This window comes from Canis aureus, chromosome 13 (assembly GCF_053574225.1).
Source record: "Canis aureus isolate CA01 chromosome 13, VMU_Caureus_v.1.0, whole genome shotgun sequence".
NCBI classification, from domain to species: Eukaryota; Metazoa; Chordata; class Mammalia; order Carnivora; family Canidae; genus Canis; species Canis aureus.
Window position 1 is genome coordinate 16243393 of NC_135623.1, and position 23662 is coordinate 16267054.

Consider the following 23662-nt stretch of genomic DNA (forward strand, 5'->3'; position numbering starts at 1 on the left):
GAACACTGAATAACATGTATAAGTATTGAATCACCATGTCATACCTGAAACTAACATAATATCGAATGTCAACTATAAAAAAAATAAAATGAAATGAAAATCTTTTATAGTCTGGGATGCCTGGGTGGCTCAGCGGTTGAGCATCTGCCTTCAGCTCAGGGTATGACCCTGGAGTCCCGGGATCAGGTCCTGCATTAGGCTCTCTACATGGATCCTGCTTCTCTCTCTGCCTATGTCTCAGCCTCTCTCTCTCTCTCTCTCTGTGTGTGTGTGTCCTTCATAAATAAATAAAATCTTTAAAAAAAAAAAAAAACTAGAAAATCTTTTATAGTCTAACAAATAAACCTAGCCCTAGAATTTTATGTCTTTATTTTTTTATGTGTGTCTTTAATGTTGTACATATTACACCAATTTTAATTCCACCTCATGCCCCTTAACTCTAGCTCAGTATTTCTCAGATTTTAGAGAGTTTGAGAATTATCTAGAAGGCTAAGAATCACCCAGAAGTTTAAGATTGACTGATAATGATAATGTGATAATGACTCAGCAGATGGAGGACCACATTTTGATAAATATTGCTTTTATCTCTTTTCAATTCCCCAAATTTTTTTGAGATCCTTGACCCTGATTTTCTGCCTTGATGTCACTCATCAACACCTTACCTTACCTCTGATTTACATTCCCATCCTTCTCCCAGAATCTCCTGTATGTTCCTGTCATGGCATACACCACCCTGTGCTATAAAGGGGTCATTTACTTATCTAACTCACCCACAAGGCTGCATATTCCTTAGTGAGTAGGAATTGTATCTGACTTATGCTTCAGAACAATGTCTGGCACCATTAGATGCTCAAAAAAATATTTACTAAGGAAGTGCTGCTTACCCTTTAAGTCTCCCTTACTTGACTAGGCCGAGTAAAGGCTATGTTCTGCATAATAAGCCTTATGCTGATATTCAATAAATATTCCCAAAATTAAATTTAGTCATGTGTAATAAAGTGAATCCTCAAATAATCTGTTTTTAAAATACTTAATACCTCAACAACTGATATTTTTCTGTACTCTCCTATGTAAGAAAGACATAAAATAAGTCAACATCATGAAATTATGCTTTAAAAAAACTGTCTCACTTTATTTTTTTTTAATTTTTTTATTTACTTATTTATGATAGTCAGAGAGAGAGAGAGAGAAAGAGAGAGAGGCAGAGACACAGGCAGAGAGAGAAGCAGGCTCCATGCACCGGGAGCCCAATGTGGGATTTGAGCCCGGGTCTCCAGGATCGCGCCCTGGGCCAAAGGCAGGCGCTAAACCGCTGCGCCACCCAGGGATCCCCCTGTCTCACTTTAAACCATGGATGCCCTCCTTCCAATGTACTGAGCCACAGGCAAACTTCCAGTTACAAGATAACTGTACAGGATTTAAATACACAGCATTTTCTATAGTTAACAATACTATACTGTATACTTAAAAGTTGCTAATAGAAGATCTTAAAAGTCCTCACCACACATACACAAAAGGTTAACTATGAGAGGTAATAGATTATGTTAACTAATCTTATCATTTTGCAACATATACATATATCAAATCATCACATTGTATACCTTAAATTTATACAATGCTATAATCAATTATATCTCAATAAAACAAGAAAAAATTATTGGGGATATGTGTATGTCTGTACATAAAGATCTACCTTATCCCCTTGTCTATAGTAGTTTCTATGAATATAGCCTGTCATGTTTTCATTGATTCTAAACTTATGAATGTAACAGTATTGTAATGATAAATCAAAGTTAATTCTTAAAGAGTACCAAGCCATAGGGATTCATCATGTTCAAAATGACTATTTTTTAAATGATTAAAAAACTAAAGACAGTCTTCTTTATTCCATTTAAAATCCAACAAGAATTCATACATTTTATTTTAAAATTCTCAATACCAAGCACAGTCGTTAGAGTTCTTTACTAACGATACAGTTAGCAAAAATACAGTTAACAAAAACATTCCCTAAGAATTTTTTAATAATAAATTTATTTTTTATTGGTGTTCAATTTACCAACATACAGAATAACACCCAGTGCTCATCCCGTCAAGTGCCCTCCTCAGTGCCCGTCACCCATTCACCCCCACCCCCCGCCCTCCTCCCCTTCCATCACCCCTAGTTCGTTTCCCAGAGTTAGGAGTCCTTATGTGCTGTCTCCCTTTCTGATATTTCCCACACATTTCTTCTCCCTTCCCTTATATTCCCTTTCACTATTATTTTCCCTAAGAATTTAATAGCCCTTTATTATACCTCAGACTTTTCTTCAAAAGTGTCAAGGCATACATAAAAATAATAATTAGGTTTGAAAATACCCAATGAGAGTTAGAATACAAATAAAGGTAAGAACCAACATATTCAACCTTAATTCCTCTTCCACTTTAAAAAACATGATTATAATAAACAGGAAAAGAATAAGACAGGCCCCAATGATGGTACTACTATTAAGGCTATGAATTAGAAAACACTGAAAGAAATAAAGTAAAAATAATTAAAACAAATATAACTAGAAAAACAGATTGTGAGCATCCTATAAAATATTTGGCCTAGATTCTTTAAAAAGGTCCAAAAAAGAAAAAAGACCAGCATGTAAATAATTGATACAATGAAAAATAAATTACATAAATATAAGTACAAAGTACCCTGAGCTATAGAGGGCTCCCTGCTATGGGAAAAGATCAGGGAAGACAACAGGGAAGCAACTTGGTTTCAAGTTTCAATGTGGGACATTAAAAAAAAAAAAAAGGTTCTAATAAGAGAGGGAAGGTAGGAAAAAGAGGGCATTCCAATCCAAGGGAACACCACCAGCCAAAGCATGGGTACAGAAAACTCAACACACAAACTATTCATAAAAGGAGAGTAAACTTATAGACCCAGGCACATAGTGCAAAGAAGAATGTGGAGAAAGATGAGACTAAAAAGGAGATATGGGAACCAGATCCTGAAGAATCTGAAAAAATAATTGAGCGGTTAAGGAAATCAAACTATTCAATAGTTAATGGAGAGCTATTGAGGATTTTTAGGAGGGTAGTAACATTTGTCTCAAAGGTGTGTTTTAGAAAAGTAACACTTAAATATGAGAACTTGGACAAAAAGAATGATGGTGGCATTAATAATAGCAAAAGCAGCAGCAAAGCAGTAGATTCTCACTTACTGATGCCCTCTGTATGACAAGCACTTTATACATAGTAAACTTGTATGGTAAGAATCATTCACGTATTACGAATGGAAGTGACACCAAGGAGATCAAATAAGCATTCAACATTACATATGTAAAATGTAGCAGAGTTTGACACAGCAGGCATGATTTGGAATGGCTGCCCTGCAAATCATTCCCCCAGACCATAATCTGCTATTAACCTGGAATCTTTTTCCACAATGGCATACAGTCCTCTTCCTCATTCTCTCTCCACTCAGCTCTAATATGCAGCTAAAGGGAAGTTGGTGTGATGAAGCCACCCCAGGCACAGTGAGCGCTGAAGGAATGGTATCACAGGATCCACTACCCTGCGGGGAACCAGCTACAGAGCCTGAGTCCTCCACACTCTGGGAATTTGGGAGGTCCTGAGAGGGCACACTGACTCTTGACCGGCACACTGACTCTTGACTGCGTGGTTCTCCAGATACAGCTCCCTCCTCCTTGAGTCAATAGCCTATTCTTTTACCTTTTGAAGTAAACATGTTTTTCTCTGCTTCCCAAAGTTAATCATTCCTATAGCTCATCCACTAGCTCTCTTAATAAAAACTGGAGGAGACACAGGCTCAGGGTTCGAGTCCAAGTCCATTTTGAGTCTGAGTCTTGGTCCCTCTGCCCTACAGATTAAAATTCACTGAGACTCCGAGTCCTTCTTCATATCATTGCCTTGGACTATCCTGGATCCATGGCACTACCCCACAGGGCAAAATAGAGTCCTTTCCCAGGAAGGTTTTCTACTGGTGAAGGAAGAGCTAGCTCTTCCTATCTGTTCCTAAAGCTGTGAAGTATATAGTTGCCATGAAACATGTATCTTCCACACGAAGAAAGTAATAAATAAAGCCTACACAGTGAGGTGAGAGATGAGAGGTGGAAAGTCCTAGCTGCCAGGATCCAGCTACACCTTGCCCTGAGGCAAACTTGCCTAAGCAAATGCCACTTACTGAACATCAGGGTCTTATTAAATTGATACAAATAGCTTTGCTAACGAGAGAAAAAAAAAAAAAAAAAAGGTAGGGTGAGCAACTCCTACTCCAGTAATCTTCCTTCCAAATATTATCTTACCAATGTTCCGAGACCTGTCAACAGATTTTTAGCAGGTTGGAACAGTCACACAACCTGTAACTTAGACAAGATCCCTCACTCTGCCTCCAGTACAAGGTCAATCACCTCAAGAAAGATCACTCTGAAATGGATGCTACAGTCTTTTAGGCTGGATGAGGATCCCCCATGAAGTGAGGAGATACACAGTTGATACATTCTATTCCCCAAGGGGCTCCAGAACCAGCAAAGATTTGGGGGTTTTGCAGTTGAATTTGCTGCTTTCTCATATTTATTAACACAAGGGCAGTGGGTCCTGTTACGACAAACCATGCAATCAAAAATTATTTTTAGGGGCACTTGGGTAGCTCAGTGATTGATGCTCAATCAATCAAACCTGCCTTTGGCTCAGGTCATGATCCTGGGGTCCTAGGCTCCAGTCCCACAACAGGCTCCCCACCGGGAGCCTGCTTCTCCCTCTGCCTATGTCTCTGCCTCTCTCTGTGTGTCCCTCATAAAAAAATATTTTTAAAAAATTATTTTAAGGGGCACCTGTGTGGTGTGGTCAGTTAAGTGTCCAACTCTTGATCTGGGTTCAGATTGTGATCTCAAGGTCACGACAGAAGCCAATCCGACTCCTTGTTCAGCAATGTCTATTTGAGATTCTCTCACCTTCTCCTTCTGCCCCTCCTGCTTGTGCGCTCTCTCTCAAAATAAATAAATATTTTTAAATTATTTTAATAATCCTATGCTAATCACCTAACCCCAAGGTACTGATTTAGATTACAATTCATATTAAAGTTTCAAAGTAAATTACCACAAATACAATCTAATGCTGCCTGTAATAGACTCCACATCCCCCAATATTCATTTTCCTCTTCTTTTCAGTAATAAAATCCTCCACCCCAAGATTTAATTGAACACATGGGTTTCCTGTTGGATATTACATACCAAGGGTCCCTTTCAGGTAGGTAGGTATAAGCTATTTATCTATACACTGGCCAGTGGGCTATGAATGGAAGCAATGTATGCAACACATTGTACTTTAACAAGGAAACTGCCTACAGGGTGTTTGGCTGGCTCAGTCAAAAGAGCAGGTGACTCCTGATCTCTGGGTCATGAGTTCAAGCCTCATGCTGGGTGTAGAGATTACTTAAAAAAATTAAATTAAAAAAAAAAAAAAAGAAAGAAAACTCCTTGAAAACACATTCTTCTCAAGTGCACATGGAACATTCTCCAGGATAGACCACATGTTAGACCATTACACGAGCCTGAATAAATTTGAAAGGATGGAAACAATATAAAGTATGTTCTTTGATCATGTGTTAAAAGCAGAGCTCAACAACAAAAGTTAATTTGGGAAATTCATAAATACGTGGAAATTAAATGACATACTCTTAAATAACCAATAGATCAAAGAAAAAAATTAAAAGGGAAATAAGAAAATATTTGCATGTCCACAATAGCTAAACTGTGGAAGGAGCCTCGGTGTCCATCGAAAGATGAACAGATAAAGAAGATGTGGTTTATGTATACAATGGAATATTACTCAGCCATTAGAAACGACAAATACCCACCATTTGCTTCAACGTGGATGGAACTGGAGCGTATTATGCTGAGTGAAATAAGTCAATCGGAGAAGGACAAACATTATATGGTCTCATTCATTTGGGGAATATAAAAAATAGTGACAAGGAATAAAGGGGAAAGGAGAAAAAATGAGTGGGAAATATCAGAAAGGGAGACAGAACATGAGAGACTCCTAACTGGGAAATGAACTAGGGGTGGGGGAAGAGGAGGTGGGGGTGACTGGGGCACTGAGGCGGGCACTTGATGGGATGAGCACTGGGTGTTATTCTGTATGTTGGCAAATTGAACACCAATAAAAAATAAATTTACAAAAATATATATATATTTGCAATGTGAAAATGTAAATAACATGCCAAAACTTCAGAAGCTAGTGAAAGCAATTCTTAGAAATTTATAACTGTAAAAGCCTATATTAAGAAGAAAGATCTGGGGGTGCTTGGGTGGCTCAGTCAGTTAAGTATCTGCCTTCAGCTCAGGTATGATCTCAAGGTCCTGGGATCGAGTCCCACATGGAGCCCCCGCATCTGGCTCTCTGTTCAAAGATTTTATTTTTTTATTCATAGACACAGAGAGAGGGGCAGAGACACAGACAGAGGGAGAAGCAGGCTCCACGCAGGGAGCCCGATGTGGGACTCGATCCTGGGTCTCCAGGATCACACCCCAGGCTGCAGGCGGCACCAAACCGCTGCGCCACCGGGGCTGCCCTCTGGCTCTCTGTTCAGCAGGAAGTCTGCTTCTCCTTCTCTCTCTGACCCTCCTCCCTGCTTGTGCTCTCTCTCTCCTCTCCCTGTCTCAAATAAATCAATAAAAATCTTTAAAAAAAAAAAAAAAAGAAAGAAAGAAAAAAGGATTTAAAATCAAGAACCTAACTGTATTCCTTAAGTAACTACACAAAGTGGGCAAATAAACCTAAAGTAAGCATAAGAAAGGAAATAATAAAAGCAATAAGCAAAAATCAATGAAATTTTAAAAAATGAAAAAAAAAAATCAATGAAACCAAACCTTGGTTCCTTGAAAAGATCAATAAAATGGACAAAACTTTAGCTTTATTAACCAAGGAAAAAAAGAGGACTCAAATTACTAAAGTAAGGAATAAAAGAAGGACATTACTAACAATCTTAGATAAACAAAAAGGATTCTAAAGTAACATGATGGGATCTCTGGGTGGCGCAGCGGTTTAGCGCCTGCCTTTGGCCCAGGGCGCGATCCTGGAGACCCGGGATCAAATCCCACATCGGGCTCCCGGTGCATGGAGACTGCTTCTCCCTCTGCCTGTGTCTCTGCCTCTTTCTCTCTCTCTCTCTCTCTCTATCATAAATAAATTAATTAATTAATTAAAAAAAAATAAAGTAACATGATGAACAAATTAAATAATCTAGATGAAATAGACAAATTCTAATAACAAAGTGTCACAACTGACTAAAGACATTAAAAATCTGAATAGAACTACAACAAGTAAAGAGATTGAATTAGTAATCAAAATACTTCTCACAAAAACACCCCTAGGCCCAGATGGCTTCACTGATAAATTCCATCAAATGTTTAAAGAGGAGCACCAGGGTGACTGGCAGTACAGCATCTTCCTTTGGCTCAGGTCATGACCCCCAGGTCCTAGAATTGAGTCCCTGCATCAGGTTCCCTGTGGGGAGCCTGCTTCTCCCTCAGCCTGTGTCTCTGCCTCTTTCTCTGTGTCTCTCATGTATAAATAAATAAAATCTTTAAAAATAAAATGTTCCAAAAAATGTTTAAAGAATTAACAACAACTTTTCATACTCTTCTAAGATTTTAAAATAAGTGAGACTCCCCAACTTTTTCTATGAGGCAAGTATTATTCTGGTAGCAAAACCAGACAAAAATATCACAAAAAAAAAGCATCTGCAAATAAAGTTGCAAAAATCCTCCACAAAATACTAGCAGACCAAATCCAAAAACATGTAAAAAGGATTATATATAGCTTAACTATTATAGTCTAAATTTGTGTCCCTCTACCTCCCCAAATTCATATGCTGAAATCCTAACCCTCAGGATGATAGTATCAGGAAGTGGAGCCTTTGGAATAGCCTCATGAATGGGATTAGTGCCCTAACAATAACAATAACAACAACAACAAAAAAGCCTATGAGAGCTCCCTCGCCCCTTCCACTATATGAGGTTACAGTAAAAAAGATGGTCATCTGAGAAGGTCCTTACCAGGCACTAAATCTACCAGTGCTTGATCCTGGACTTCCTAGCCTCCATAACTGGAAATAATTTCTGTTGTTGTTGGTTTTTTGGTTTTCGTTTTTTTTTTTTAAGATTTTATTTATTCATGAGAGAGACAGAGAGAGAGAGGCAGAGACACACAGGCAGAGGGAGAAGCAGACTCCATGCATGGAGCCTGATGTGGGACCCAATCCCAGGTCTCCAGGATCACACCCTGGGCCACAGGCAGGCGCTAAACCGCTGAGCCACCCAGGGATCCCCCAATTTCTGTTGTTTATAAGCTATCCAGTCCATGGAATTTTTGTTATAGCAACCCAAATATACTAAGACAATAACCAAGTAGGATTTATTCCAAGAATGCAATTTTGAGTCAACATATGAAAATCAATATAATATACCATATTAATAAAATAAGGAACAAAAATCAAACAATCTTCTCAAAAACAGGCAAAGTATGACAAAATCCAACATTCTTTCATGATAAAACTACTCAACAAAGAATAAAAGGTAACTAAGGGCATCTATAAAAACCCACAGCTAATATCATACTTAATGGTAATGGACTAAAGGCTTTACACCTAAGAGCAAGAACAAGAGACAAGGATGTCCTCTCTCATCACTTCCTTTTCTTAAAAAAAAATACTTTATTTATTTATTCATGAGAGACACAGAGAGAGAAGCAGAAACATAGACAGAGGGAGAAGGGGGATCCCTGTGGGAGCCTGATGCAGGACTTGATCCCAGCACCCTGGGATCATGTCCTGAGCCCAAGGCAGATGCTCAACCACTGAGCCACCCAGGTGACCCCCTTTCTCACCACTTCTATTCAACATTGTACTGAAGGTTCTAGCTGGGAAAATGAGATATCAAACACTACCACCAAAACACTATTAGAGGTAATGAATGAGTTCAGCAAGTTGAAGGATTCACACTTCTTAATATCAGAATAATAAAAAGCTACATTAACAAAGACAGTAATTAGAACAATGAAATAGAATTGAAAGTCTAGGAATAAACGTACATATATGGCTACAGTCGATTGATTTTTGACAACAATGCCAAGACTATCCAATGGGGGAAAGAATAATCTTTCTAACAACGAGTACTGAGACAACTGGATATACATACCCCTATGCAAAAGAATAAGATTGGAACCCTACCCAATACCATATGAAACCATTAAACTATTAATAATAAGCTAAAACTATGAAACTCTTAGAAGAAAAGACAAGTATAATCCCTTATGACCATGGATTATGCCATGGTTTCTTAGGATATCAAAAGTACAAAGCAACAAAAGAAAAATAAATTGAACATCAAACTTTAAAAAAAATATGCTTTTCAAAGGACACTATCAAGAAAGCAAAAAACAAACCACAAAATGGAAGGAAACATTTATAAATCATACATCTGATTGAGGACTAGTATCTATAATATATGAAGAATACTTATAATTCAACAACAAAGACAATTCAACTTAAAAATGAGTAAAGGATTTGAATAGGTATTTCTCCTAAGTAAATCAAATTAACAAGATCTCAGCCAGTAACAAGTGTTAAGAAAATAAAGCAAGGTGCTGATCAGAAATTCTTTGTGAGAGAATTTATTGTGGGGGTTCTACTATAATGTAGATGGTTTGGGAAGACTCTTAGAGGACTTGATATCTGCACTGAGATGTAAATGAGAAAAGCCTCTAAAGAATCTGGGGGGAAAGTTTCAGGCAGAAGGAAAAGCAAGAAATGAATGATTCATTAGTAAGCTTGTTCTCTGTCTCGGCAAGGGCTATTTCAAATACATAAAATAATAAAAAATACATATTACATTATCTGTATGCTAGTTAAAGTAAATTGACTTCGCTTTACATATAATCTCAGCAGTAGTTCACCAGGAACCCACTGAACAAAAGTTAAATAGAATATAATGTAATTTCAACCTCAAGTTGCTTTAAAATGCTTTGTGGACAGTCAAAAAATTACTGAGGGATGCTACTGAATTTTATTTTTAAATAAACCTTCTGGGCTATCAGCCTGCAGTGGGAAGGGTAAGTTTTTCTTTCATCTGAGGATGGGATTTGAAATCATTTGTGAAATGAGTATTAGGAAACACACAAAAAGCCCCCAACCAGAGTGGTGTGTCAATAACCTGTGTTCTCGAAAGAACAGCACAAAATAATCTTAATTTATAGAGTAATCAGCCTGCTCTGTTTCTTTCCTAAATCCTTAGGTTATTTTAAAGACACTGAGAATTACTGAGCTCAATGTCACTCTTAAACCAGCTTAATGTACAACTGGTTCTTTCAAACGGGTTAAGGCAGTCCAGCAGGGCCTCTTACTTGTTACATCCCGGATATATTTTATTACTTTATCTGAACTTCAGTATACTACATAAAAAACATCTTCTGAAAGGATGGCTACATACATTTCAAAGTAATTTAAGTTAGGAATGGCTCAAAATACTCCCCATTTATGCCTCTAAGGCTATAGACACATGAAATATCTCTTTAAAATGTACAAATTATTTTCAATCCCTTAAGCATATATGTGTTTTTAAAAAAGGGAGTTCCATTTGTAAAAAAAAAAATTTCATTAAGTATACCCAGAGATATAGATCTTATATTATCCTATAGATAGTACAGTTTAATGAAATAACATGGGCTGTACAGTAAAAGAGATAAGGTTTTGAATTCCAGCTCAGTTCCCTGAGCTATTACTTATTTTCATAGGATCATTGCAAGTACTGAGTTAAAACAAGTAAATCACTTAGCATAACATACCTGGCATGTAAAAGGCACAAGATTCATGCCCCTTCCTTGTTTCTACCTTAAATATAGCAGGAGATGCACAATCATTTTTGCTGGCCCTAAACTAATCCTATGCCCATTAGACCAAACTTTTAAGCATGTCTCCTACCATCAGCTCAATCCCCTCTACAGACATTACTCCCATTACACATACACACATATACACACACACAACTAATCTGCTTTAGGAATAATACATAGCCCCTACAAAAAACAAGCAACAAATCAATAGTTTCTCCTTCTTCATGCTCACACTTCCTTTGTGAACTCCTTCTCAATCCAGCTCCTATGCTCAGGTACAATTTATTGTAATCTATTCAATTTATGAATGTTACTATTGCACTAGTTATTGTTTTATAGTTATTTGTTACATCTATTCCCTTGTCATACAGTGGATTTGATTATCTTCATATTACTATTATTCCCCACCCCATCTTACAGAACTTAATTGATGCCTAGGACCTGGAAGGTATTAGATAAATGTCTGCTAAATGAACAGCCGCCCCAACCTGCCCAGGTGGCTCCATCAGTTGAGCATATAACTCTTGGTTTTGGCGCAGGTCATGATTCAGGGTCCTGGAATAGAGCCCCACCTCTCAAGCAGTGCAGTCTGCTTGAGATTCATTCCCTCCCTCTCTCCCTCCCCCTTCGCTCATGCTCCTTCGCTCATGCTCACACACACTCGTTCACTCACACACACACGCACAAACACACACACACACACTCTCACTCTCTTTCTCTCTCTCTCTCTCTCTCTGTGTCTCTAAAATAAATAAATAAATTCTAAACTAGCCTGGGTGGCTAGTTGGTTAAGCGTCTGCCTTAGGCTCCAGTCATGATCTCGGGATGCTGGGATTCAGCTCCACATCAGGCTCCTTGCTCAGTGGGGAGTCTGCTTCTCCCTCTCCTTCTGCCCCTCCCTTCTGCTCATGCTCCCCCTCTCTCTCCCTCTCTCTCAAATGAATAAATAAAAATATCTTTAAAAAAATAAATGAATAGCCCCAGCCTCGTCTCTTGGCACCCCACTCATTCAACATAATTCACTCAAGGGATCCCTGGGTGGCGCAGCGGTTTGGCGCCTGCCTTTGGCCCAGGGCGCGATCCTGGAGACCCGGGATCGAGTCCCACATCGGGCTCCCGGTGCATGGAGCCTGCTTCTCCCTCTGCCTGTGTCTCTGCCTCTCTCTCTCTCTCTGTGACTATCATAAGTAAATAAATAAAAAAAAAAAAAAAAAAAAAAATATGCCAATTCATTCCCAATTTAGGCTATTCAACAATTAAACAGGGGAAACTTTTTTCCTCATTTCTGATGCCTCTATATCTCTTTTAAACAAATTTTTTACAATTACATTTAAAATTATTACCATAAACAACTAAAGAGCAAGTCTCCAACGTTATATAAGCATTAAATCAAATAAAACTTAGCATCAAACTTACCACTTAGTTTTATCTTAATTATAACTAGTTAACTAACTGTACCTCCAATAGGACTATAAGCTTTTAAAGATTAGTTCAGCAAATTCCAGCCTATACTAAGTATTCAAAAGTATCTTAATGAACTAACTAATTCACAGTAATATAAAGTGTCATCAATCGAAACCTGTTTAATTGGAAATGTAACCATGGATTTAGATTTACTCTATGAAGCAAATGAGCCTAGAAAAGTTTTGCACAAACATATTCAAAATTCACAGGGGAAGATGAGTTTGCCATTTAAACTAATTCTACAATCCTTATAAACCAAAGAATGTGTCCCCAAACCTGTTATATAAAGACACTTAAATTCTTATTTGAATGAAATAAACTTTGCTTGAAATAAACTAAATCTGTATTAAAAAGATCAAGTAAGAGTCTCATCTGACACACTCTGAATCTCTCATAGCTAAAAGTGAGGTCTCCTTCTGAACTTTTTAACACATAGCATCCCATCTTACCTTTCTTAAACCACATACTACTATCTTGTATGAAAATAATGTATGTGTGTGCCTCTTAGAGGGCAGGGTTTCTGATTCATCCTCTGCCCTCCCCCATCCAATAGCCCTGCTATACCCTTGCAAAGAATAAACATTTAATACATTGATGGTAGAGTACTTATGGACAAATGTCAAAATGTTCTCTCTCCTTTTAAAATAAATGTAAACACTGTCTCAGTTATGTCATATGTTACTTCATTCCCAACAGTATATTATTAGGTTGTACTCATAGCTAGTGTTGCATCTTGGGCCATATATCCTGGAACACAGGTAGTCAACCTGCTAGGCAAAACTCACCTATAAAGACAGAAATTACAAGAGGCTGACTCTAGGGTGTAAGATGGACAGCAAAGAGACAGGAGGGAATTCTGCAGGATAACAGCAATGCACTATATTTTGGGATACTGGTAAAAAGAGTATAAACAAATGTCAAGGGGCGCCTGGGTAGCTCAGTGGTTGAGCATCTGTCTTTGGCTCAGGGTGTGATCCCAGAGTCCTGGGATCGAGTCCTACATCGGGCTCCCTGCATGGAGCCTCCTTCTCCCTCTCCCTGTGTCTCTGCCTCTCTCATGAATAAATAAAAAAACATAAATAAATAAAAATAAACAAATATCAAAACTCACCTATCTGTACACTTGAAATCTGTGGGTTGTTTTTTTTTTTTTTACTGGATATAAATTATATCTCAATAAAAGCAAATAAATAATACTTGCCAGAATTCCATACAGATAACACTGCTTACAGCAGCAATCACAAAATAGAAAATGACAGCAGTAATACCCATTCCTGTAGTCTTTCCTTTTTTTTTTTTTTAAAGATTTTTTTTAAAGGCAGCGCTAAACCAAGCCACCAGACTGCCTTGTAGTCTCCTTTTTATTTAGAGAGCAAAGACTCCTTAAAACATTTTGATAGGGGGATCCCTGGTGGCTCAGCGGTTTGGCGCCTGCCTTTGGCCCAGGGCGCGATCCTGGAGTCCCGGGATCGAGTCCCACGTTGGGCTCCCGGCATGGAGCCTGCTTCTCCCTCCTCCTGTGTCTCTGCCTCTCTCTCTCTCTATGTCTATCATAAATAAATAAATAAATCTTAAAAAAAAAATCTTGATAGTATTTAATGTACCAGAGAGTCTTCACTAGCTAAGGTCTTATGGGCACTCAAGACCAAAATGTCATCATGCTCCTGGAAATCTACACCAATAAAAACTTTGAAGAGCCACGGGCCCACAACAGTGGAAGAATTTACCCATCAATCATCTCTCATGTTATCCCAGATAACTCCCTCGTCTCCCACATCCCCCATTACAGAATGCCTCATTTTGCACAAAAGATTTAGTGTCTATTTATACAACAGATAAAGCCTTAGGAATGTATACTCAATCAGGATACATGGTGATAGTAACATTAGGGGTCTAAGGTCCTGGGAAGACAGCTGCCTTCCTTTAAAGAAAAGACATATATCCCAACAGAAATATACACAAGATTATCTGTAAGAGCTAGAACAGCCTGGAAATCATTATACTAATTATGACTAATTATGCTAAGTGTAAGAAAGTATTAATAGTAATAGAACTGAAGGAAGACGGCCAGAGCAAGAACCAGAAGGCCAGAATAAAAGTTTTTCTGATGGACAGCCCCGTGGCGCAGCAGTTTAGCGCCGCCTACAGCCCAGGGTGTGATTCTGGAGACTCTGGATCAAGTCCCGCATCGGGCTCTCTGCATGGAGCCTGCTTCTCCCTCTGCCTGTGTCTCTGCCTCTCTCTCTCTCTCTCTGTGTCTCTATGAATAAATAAATTAAAAATCTTTAAAAAAAAAGTTTTTCTGACCATAAGATTAAACGTATTCAGTTCTCATAATAGGTATGTCTCTAATATGGAGATACTGTATCATGATATCAATGTCAAATGCCATTAAATATCTGTAACACATAACTCAGTCTACTTTTGTTTAGAAATTTTGTAATCCATATAGCTTGCTTTTACCAATGCACTAATCAGAAAGCCTAAGTATTTATACAGTCTCAACAGTTAATTTCTTGTTATGAATAAATTGGAATATTAGTTTGTATAATAGTATATACAGTGTATATTTAGTGAATGTTGTATGTCAAACACTGTCATAAACCTTAGTTTTCTGTTAACATTACTTACTGAGCACTTCTATTCCAGATACTGTGCTAGTACTTTAAGCACAATTTTATTTAATTCTCACATCAATCTTTTAAGTTCCTTTATTATATCCATTTTATAATCGAGGAAACAAAGTCTCAGAAAAGTTTAGTAACTTGCCCATGGACTCATAAACAACAAGTGGGAGACATAGGATTCATATCCAGGTCTAATTTCAAAGGCCATAAAGGCCATAAATTTCTACCACAGTTACTATAAATCTGGTTAAGTCCTCCTTCAAAGATTTTGAGTCAACAAGGCTGAGTGTCAAATCAGCAATCCTTCTGAATTCAATACTGTAAATGTTACCCTATAAAGACTTGAAGGAGTGCTCCAAAGAGTGTACCCCTATCTTCCAAACTACCTCTAGCATGTTAAACACTTGGTTACTAGATTATAAATACATGTCACATACATACATAGCACATAAACTGTGTCATACCTGCACTGGGATCTAGGGTATCAGGATTTAATTAATTTCACAATGAAGCATATTAATATTTCTGTAGTGCAACATATATTTACACTAACTGTCATAAAGACCATAAAGCAGCCACACAGTTCAAGACAGACTTTACTTCCAAATGAGATTATAATAAATTTAGGGGAAAAACCTTTGGAATTCAGAGATTAAGGGATTTCAAAGTTATGGGTAAAGGTTTGTGAGCATATAAACGTGTGTGTTTTTAAGTAGGTTCCATGTCCAGCATGGAGTCCAATGCAGGGGTGAACTCACGACCCCGAGATAAAATTCTAAGCAGAGATCAAGAGTTGGATGCTTAACCAACTGAGCCACCCAGGCGCCCCTGTGGTATTACATCTTGACCTACTACATTGTAAAGTCTCGATTCTCTCATTATTTCTTTAAAAAGACAGTATCTTCAAGTCAGAATTTCAAGCCAATAGATCAGTGAAGAAAACCATTTTCACAGTTTAATTAAACACAGTTACAATAACTTAGAGTTTTCATATTCTTTCTAAAGTTAGAAATTAAATACTAAATAATAGTCTAAATTCTGCAAATTACTTAAAGGATGTTAATATATATGGACCTCAAGGTAAATTTTCTATTTTTGCTTTGCTTCTCAAATACTGCCCAGAATACTAAATAATATTAATGTTATTTCACAAAAAACAATTGAAGGAAATGACAGAAGCATGCATGTTAAACTTCAGGTGGTTTGTGTTATATATTAGTACTTCTCTGTGCTGTGATAATCCATTATTATCTTTCAACTTCACTTCTCTGGCAAAAATTGCCCAGGAATGTTTTTCTGTTTTTGGAAAAGACTAAGTAAGGGCCCAAAATAATAAGGTCGTGAAAAGACAAACCATGAGAAGAGCATACAAAAAGTCAATGATGAAAAAATTTGTACAATACACAAAATAATTTAGTTAGCATGAACAATAGTCAGAACCACAGAATTTTGGATACTTAGTTCTAATTCTAAGACTCGTCCTCAGCCTCAATTTAGAATGGATATGCTCCAAAAGCTCCTTGTTCAACTTTGGAGATTGGAACTCAGAAAAAAGTTTTACCAAAAAAAAAAAAAAAAAAAAAACTGGTAAAAATGTTCCCAGCAATTCAAGAGCCATGCCTAAGGGCTTAAGAAATGTTCAAGTCTGTGATTAGTTAAGATTTACAACAAACATAATTTACTTTCACAATCAGGGGGATAGTTTTTTTCAAAAAGGCTATTTATTTTTTTAAATTTTTTTAAGATTTATTTATTTATTTATTTATGAGAGAGAGAGAGAGAGAGAGAGAGAGAGGCAGAGACACAGGAGGAGAGAGAAGCAGGCTCCATGCCGGGAGCCCGACGTGGGACTCGATCCCGGGACTCCAGGATCACGCCCTGGGCCAAAGGCAGGCGCTAAACCACCGAGCCACCAGGGCTGCCCTATTATGTGATTTCTTTCCTTTTTTTTTAAGATTCTATTTATTTACTCATGAGAGACACAGAGAGAGAGGCAGAGATATAGGCAGAGGGAGAAGCAGGCTCCTCACAGGGAGCCGGATACAAGATTCGATCCCCAGACCTGGGACCACACCTCGAGCAAAGACAGACACTCAACCACTGAGCCACTCAGGTGTCCCTATTATGTGATTTCTTAAGTCTCAATGTCTTCATTATATAGAAATAATATCAACTACTTCACACTATTGTTCATTCTATAAATATTTACTGAATATTCAAAAATGCCAGCTACAGCTCTAGATGCTACAGATAAAATAGTGAAGTTTCTGTTCTCGTGGAGTTTATATTCCAGAGGAGAGATACAGACAATAAACAACAAAAAGTAACTTCAGAAGCTAACAACAAATGCCATGAAAAAATAAAACAAGATCATTGTGATAGTGACCGACAGTGAGGTCTACTTTAGGTGGATGTTATGGAAAGGCTTCTCAGAGCAGTGACATCTGAATGAAGACCTGTATAACAAGAAGGAATCAGCCATGCTACAGAACTGAAGTAATAACAGTCTGAAAAACTAGAAAACCTATACAAAGGCCCTGAGGCAGGAACAAGTTTCATGGCTGCCCATGAAAAATCTTTAATAAAATGTTAAGTTGGAGAATATCATGTATAAGATGATCTAGTTACATAAAATAAACATACATGTATATTTAAGCAGAAACAGTTTTTAGAAAAGCTATTTTCCAAAACACGGAAATTTCAAATGAGACTTTTCTTCCTTCTACTGTATATACTTTTCAGTACTGTTTCATTTTCCTAAAATTGAAGGTGTGATCTCTTCAAGAACAATAAAACTATTGTTTTAAAAGAAATAAAAATCAATATCACCAAATTCTGCAGAGACAGTGCTATTAAAATTAAGTGTGAAAAACAAAAAGTACTCGTTGAGTGTAGCAACAAAGCTATCATTGGAGACCTCTGCTAGGATTTTCAGTAAAATCTGGAGGTAAAAACTGCTGCAGAGTCAGTGTAAGATGGATGGAATGGATACACTGTAGAAAACTCTGACTACAAGTTTAAGAAGAGAGGTTCAGGATGGAATATCCAGGGAGACACAGAATGAGAGATATTTTCAATGTGGGAGAAATACGACCATGTGAATTTGTTAATGAAAAAGTCAGTAGGTCCTAAAATTCATACAGAACTTCAAAGGACCCAAAATAGGCAAAACAATTTAAAAAGAAAAGAAAAAAGGCTGAAAGACATACTTCCCAATTACAAAATGTATTACAATGCTATAATACTTGAAACAGTGTGACATTGACATAAGGACAGACATAAAGATTAATGGAGTAGAATTGAGAGGCCAGAAATAAACCCTCAGGTTTATGGTCAATTGATTTTCAACAAGGCTGCCAAGGTAAAGAACAGTCTTTTCAATATATGGTGCTACAATAACTTGATAGCCACATACAAAAAATAAAAATAAAAAATAAGAACATAAAATTTAAGAAAAAGAATGTGACCCTTAATTCACACCATATACAAAAATTAATTCAAGGGCAGCCCAGGTGGCTCAGCGGTTGAGCACCTGCCTTCAACCCAGGGCGTGATCCTGGAGACCCCGGATCGAGTCCCCACATCGGGCTCCCTGCATGGAGCCTGCCTCTCCTCTGCCTGTGTCTCTGCCTCTCTCTCTCTCTCTCTCTGTGTCTCTCATGAATAAATAAATAAAATTTTTTAAAAAATTAATTCAAAATGAATCAAAGACCTAAACATAAGAGCTTAAACTTTAAACTCTAAATAAACAAATAAATAAATAAATAAATACTTTAAATTCTTAGAAGAAAGTAGGTGTAAAACTCTGTGATCTTAGATCGTTTTATATCACCAAAAGCACAAGCAAGAAAAAATAAAGTTAAATTAGACATAAACAAATTTTAAAATTTTGAGTCTGCTTCTCCCTCTGCCTCTCCCACTTGCTCATGCTCACTCGTGTGCTCTTTCTATCAAATAAATAAAATATTTAGAAAGAAGACACTTAGAGAAAAAAAAATTTGCAAATCATGTATCTAATAAGGGATTTGTATCTAGAATATATTTAAAAAAAAAAAACCCTTACAACTCAAAAAAGACAATTCCACAATTTAAAAATTAGCGAATGGGGGATCCCTGGGTGGCGCAGCGCTTTGGCGCCTGCCTTTGGCCCAGGGCGCGATCCTGGAGACCCGGGATCGAATCCCACGTCGGGCTCCCGGTGCATGGAGCCTGCTTCTCCCTCTGCCTGTGTCTCTGCCTCTCTCTCTCTCTCTCTCTGTGTGACTATCATAAATAAATAAAAAATAAAAATTAGCAAATGATCTGGAGGCACCTGAGTGGCTCAGCTGGTTAAGCATTCAACTTTTGATTTCAGCTCAGGTCATGATCTCAGAGTGCTGAGTGTGGAGCCTATTTAAGATTTTCTCTTTCTCTCCTTCTGCCCCTCGCCCCCAACCCCTCCACCCTTGCTCTTGCTTTCACTCTCTCTCTAAAAAAAAAAATAAAATAAAAATTAGCATGTAGGGCTAAAAACTCCCATGTACGGCTCTCTAAAAAAATAAAATAAAATAAAAATTAGCATGTAGGGCTAAAAATTCCCATGTAGGGCTCTCTAAAAAAAAAATAAAATAAAAATTAGCATGTAGGGCTAAAAATTCCCATGTAGGGCTCCCGGTGCATGGAGCCTGCTTCTCCCTCTGCCTGTGTCTCTGCCTCTCTCTCTCTCTCTCACTGTGTGACTATCATAAATAAATAAATAAATAAATAAATAAATAAACAAACAAACAAACAAGCAAACAAATAAACCATAACAACATACTACTTCACACCCACCTGAGATGGCTATAATCAAAATGACAGATAATAACAGTACTGGCAAGGATGCAGAGAACGTGGAACTTTTATACCCCTGGTGGGAATGTAAAATGATGCTGCTGCTTTGGAAAACAGTCTTGCAATTCCTCAAAAGGCTAAACATAGAGTCACCCCTATGTACATCTAAGAGAAATGAAAACATGTTCACACCAAAACTTATGTACACAAATGTTCATAGTAGCATTAGTCACAATACACAAAAAAGTGGAAAAAACTTAAATGTCTGTTAACTGGGGATCCCTGGGTGGCGCAGCGGTTTAGCGCCTGCCTTTGGCCCAGGGCGCAATCCTGGAGACCCGGGATCGAATCCCACGTCAGGCTCCCGGTGCATGGAGCCTGCTTCTCCCTCTGCCTGTGTCTCTGCCTCTCTCTCTCTCGCTGTGTGCCTATCATAAATAAATAAAAAATTTAAAAAAAATGTCTGTTAACTGATAAATGGATAAATACAAATGTGTAATGCTCATACCACAAAATATTTAGCAGTAGAAAGTAATTAAAACATTATGTTAAATGAAAAAAAGCCACATTAAAATCATTTAAAGGCGACTTTTATAATATGATTCTATTTATATGAAATGAACAAAATAGGCAAACCTGTCAGAGACCAAAAGTAGATTAGTGGTTGCCTAGACTGGGGTAAAATATTGCTAGTAATATAGTGGAAACAGTGTTTCTTTTGGAGGTGATGAAAGTTTTCTAAAATTGTGGAGATGGTTACACAATTCTGCAAATATATTAAAAACCATTTAATTCAAATAGGTGGTATGTAAATTACTACCTGAATAAAACTGTTACACACACACACACAAGAAAAAAGCAACAGGCAACTCAAAATTTCCTAAAAAATTTCACATTTTTGTGAAATTGTTACAATGATGTCTAGTTGTATTGCAAAACAAATATTCTTAAACCACAAAAGCCCATACACAGAAAGGAAGTTTAAGATACATGAGAGAAAGGGAGTAGAGAAAACAGAAGAGAAAATCTATAGACTGAGGTCCTTGAAAATTTGTGAGCAGATGGAATCCAGAACCCCCAAGGATTACCTCTTCCACTCTGATGGGGAAGGATGCAGATAAGCGTTGGCAGGAAAGTAGGTATACTATTAAGTGTGAGTATAAGATGTTAAGGTGTTCCCACTAAATGTCTCTGGGAGGCATGGCACCTTCTCTGAATGACTGAGGAAAGAAAATGAGAGAATGTAGACAGTTGCCAGAGCAACAAAGCAAATATTTACCCATCTGTGCTATAGTAATGCTAAAATAAAATACAAGAAATGAAATAGGTAGACAATCTCAGCATGAAGGCTTAATGTGAACAAAACTCCAGGAAACAGAAAACCAATTTTCATAATAATCTTAACATTGTCATGTAAATGGGAAAAAATTATGAATACCTCAAAACAACTTCTTTTGAATATAAGTCCATTTGTAGGATTCCACATACCTTGAAACTTAACTTTTGGAAAAAAAAAAAATTAGGTCCCTTTTTTTTTAAAGGAACTAGTCCAAGAGAATCTTTCATGATAAAGTGAGAAAGAAAATAAATAATTGGATTGGCCATTTGTCTTTCTCTATAAACAATAAAAAGAATTAAATCCTTAATTTAAATCACTTGTGCATTCTCCTAGCTTTGATTGGAACTATATAAATATTTGAAAAGCTGATCCTATGACAATATGCCACATATAGAGTGGCATATTTAAGAACAATCTATTTTCTGTCCTTCCACAAATTATTACCATCCACAAAACTGCCTGCAACAGAAGCAAGAGCTGACTGCTTATCTGATATAACAGGGATCCCTGGGTGGTGCAGCAGTTTAGCGCCTGCCTTTGGCCCAGGGCGCGATCCTGGAGACCCTGGATCGAATCCCACATCGGGCTCCCGGTGCATGGAGCCTGCTTCTCCCTCTGCCTATGTCTCTGCCTCTCTCTCTCTGACTAACATAAAATAAATAAAAATTAAAAATAATAATAATTATTATTATCTGATATAACACACTAAGCAAAAGATCCCACACAGTTCTACAGGCTCCAGATAATTAAACAAAAGCCACTGTTGTGGATATAAGCTCACTCATGTTTTACATAAACCATGGAAACATATATATTTATTAGTAGTATAGTCTGAAAAACTTAAAAGGATACATGAGACACAATTCCAAAACAGCCTTTTGAATCTCATCTCTAAACCTAGTTTTAAGGGCCTTGGACATTCCATTCACTACAAGAACAATGTGCCACACTGTAGGACTTGAAGATCATGATGCTCAGTATTGCCATTAAGAAGTTTACAAACTTGTTGTACAGATATAGAATGTACCATGGATACAGCTAGTTAATGATAACAAATATAAAATGATTAAATGCCCAAAGAATTATATGAGCAAGTTTCAAGGGAATTAAAACAGGGGAGAAAAAAAATCAAGGCAGACTAGAGTAGTCAAGAAAACAAACTATACAAAATTTCCATATATATCTTCACTGATACTACTTACCATTTTAGAACCTTTGTTTTCTTTTCAGGACATTAGATTAGATACAATTTTTCTGACAGCCTGGGTGGCTCAGTGGTTTAGCACCGCCTTCGGCCAGGGCGGGATCCTGAGGACCCAGAATCGAGTCCCACATCAGGCTCCCAGCATGGGGCCTGCTTCTCCCTCTGCCTGTGTCTCTGCCTCTCTCTCTCCTCTCTGTGTTTTGTTCCTTTTACAATTCAAAAGCTACTTTACTAGTTTTGGACTTCTTAACATATACCATTTAAGCTCAATAAAAACTGTCAAAAAGAGTTTATTTACAAAAGTATAAATTCACTTTTAACTGTTTGATGAGAGTGGTGCTGATACCTTTCTAGGAGAACCTGAAACTACCTCTTTTACATCTTTGCAAGAAAAATACATATACTTAAGCTCTTCAAAATTTTTGATCATCTTCCAAACACTGCTAAAGACTTCAGATGACACTTAAATGTGTTTCAACTACCAGTGGTTCTGAAATGCAGAATCATTATGAGTCTCTTCCAGGCAGCATGTAATAGTGAAGAACATATGATTTTTCTAATGATTCTTTTTACTAAGAATACCTTGAGCCGCCCTGGTAACTTACTAATTAATTCACTTTCTAACTTTCTCTCCAAAATGTTACAAAAACAAAATATAAAGAGAGTTAAACATTTTTGTGTAATGATGAAACAAATCATACTTTATAATCTCATCTAGTTCCTCAAACAACTGGAATAACCTTTAATGTGTCCCTAGCCATTCCTTTTTCCAGGTCCCATGGCATTGATCTAAATCTTCACTATGCTCATAAGTCCTGACTCTACCCTCATTTTTAACATGGACCTTGATTCTTGTCCCTACATTTAAACAAAATCCTCTCAGAATCCCTACCCCTTAGTTCTATATCCCTCTCTGCCTCTTTCACAATGAAACATCTTGAGCAATCTACTTTTTCTACTTCTTACACCTTACTCTCTAAACCATTCCAATCTGCCTTTCTTCCAAACTAACCACCCCACAGAAATTGATCTCACCAAGGGCATCAATTGTCCAAATTGATCAATCTGGTGGATATTTTTACAGGTCTTTACCTATTCAGTCTTCTCAACAGTATTCAAGCCAACTCACTATTCCTACACGTTGACTGCCACATTCTTCTGGTTTTTCTCTTACATCTCTGGCTGTCCCTTGTCACTCTCCTCTGTAGGCTTTCTTCTCTGCCAATTCTTTGAATATGACTATGGCTTAAAAAACTGTCCACAAATTCTTTTGACACTTCTTTCAAAAGGTAGGGACTAATTCCCCTCTCGATGCCTGAAATTCCCATC

General features: G+C 37.4%; 1 protein-coding gene across 6 annotated transcripts in view; it reads right to left on the reverse strand.

Moving 5' to 3' along the window:
- The window catches only part of OSBPL9 (oxysterol binding protein like 9), a 161602-nt gene that overhangs the window by 131704 nt on the left and 6236 nt on the right, over nt 1-23662 (reverse strand). The gene's annotated exons all lie outside the window — the stretch shown is intronic.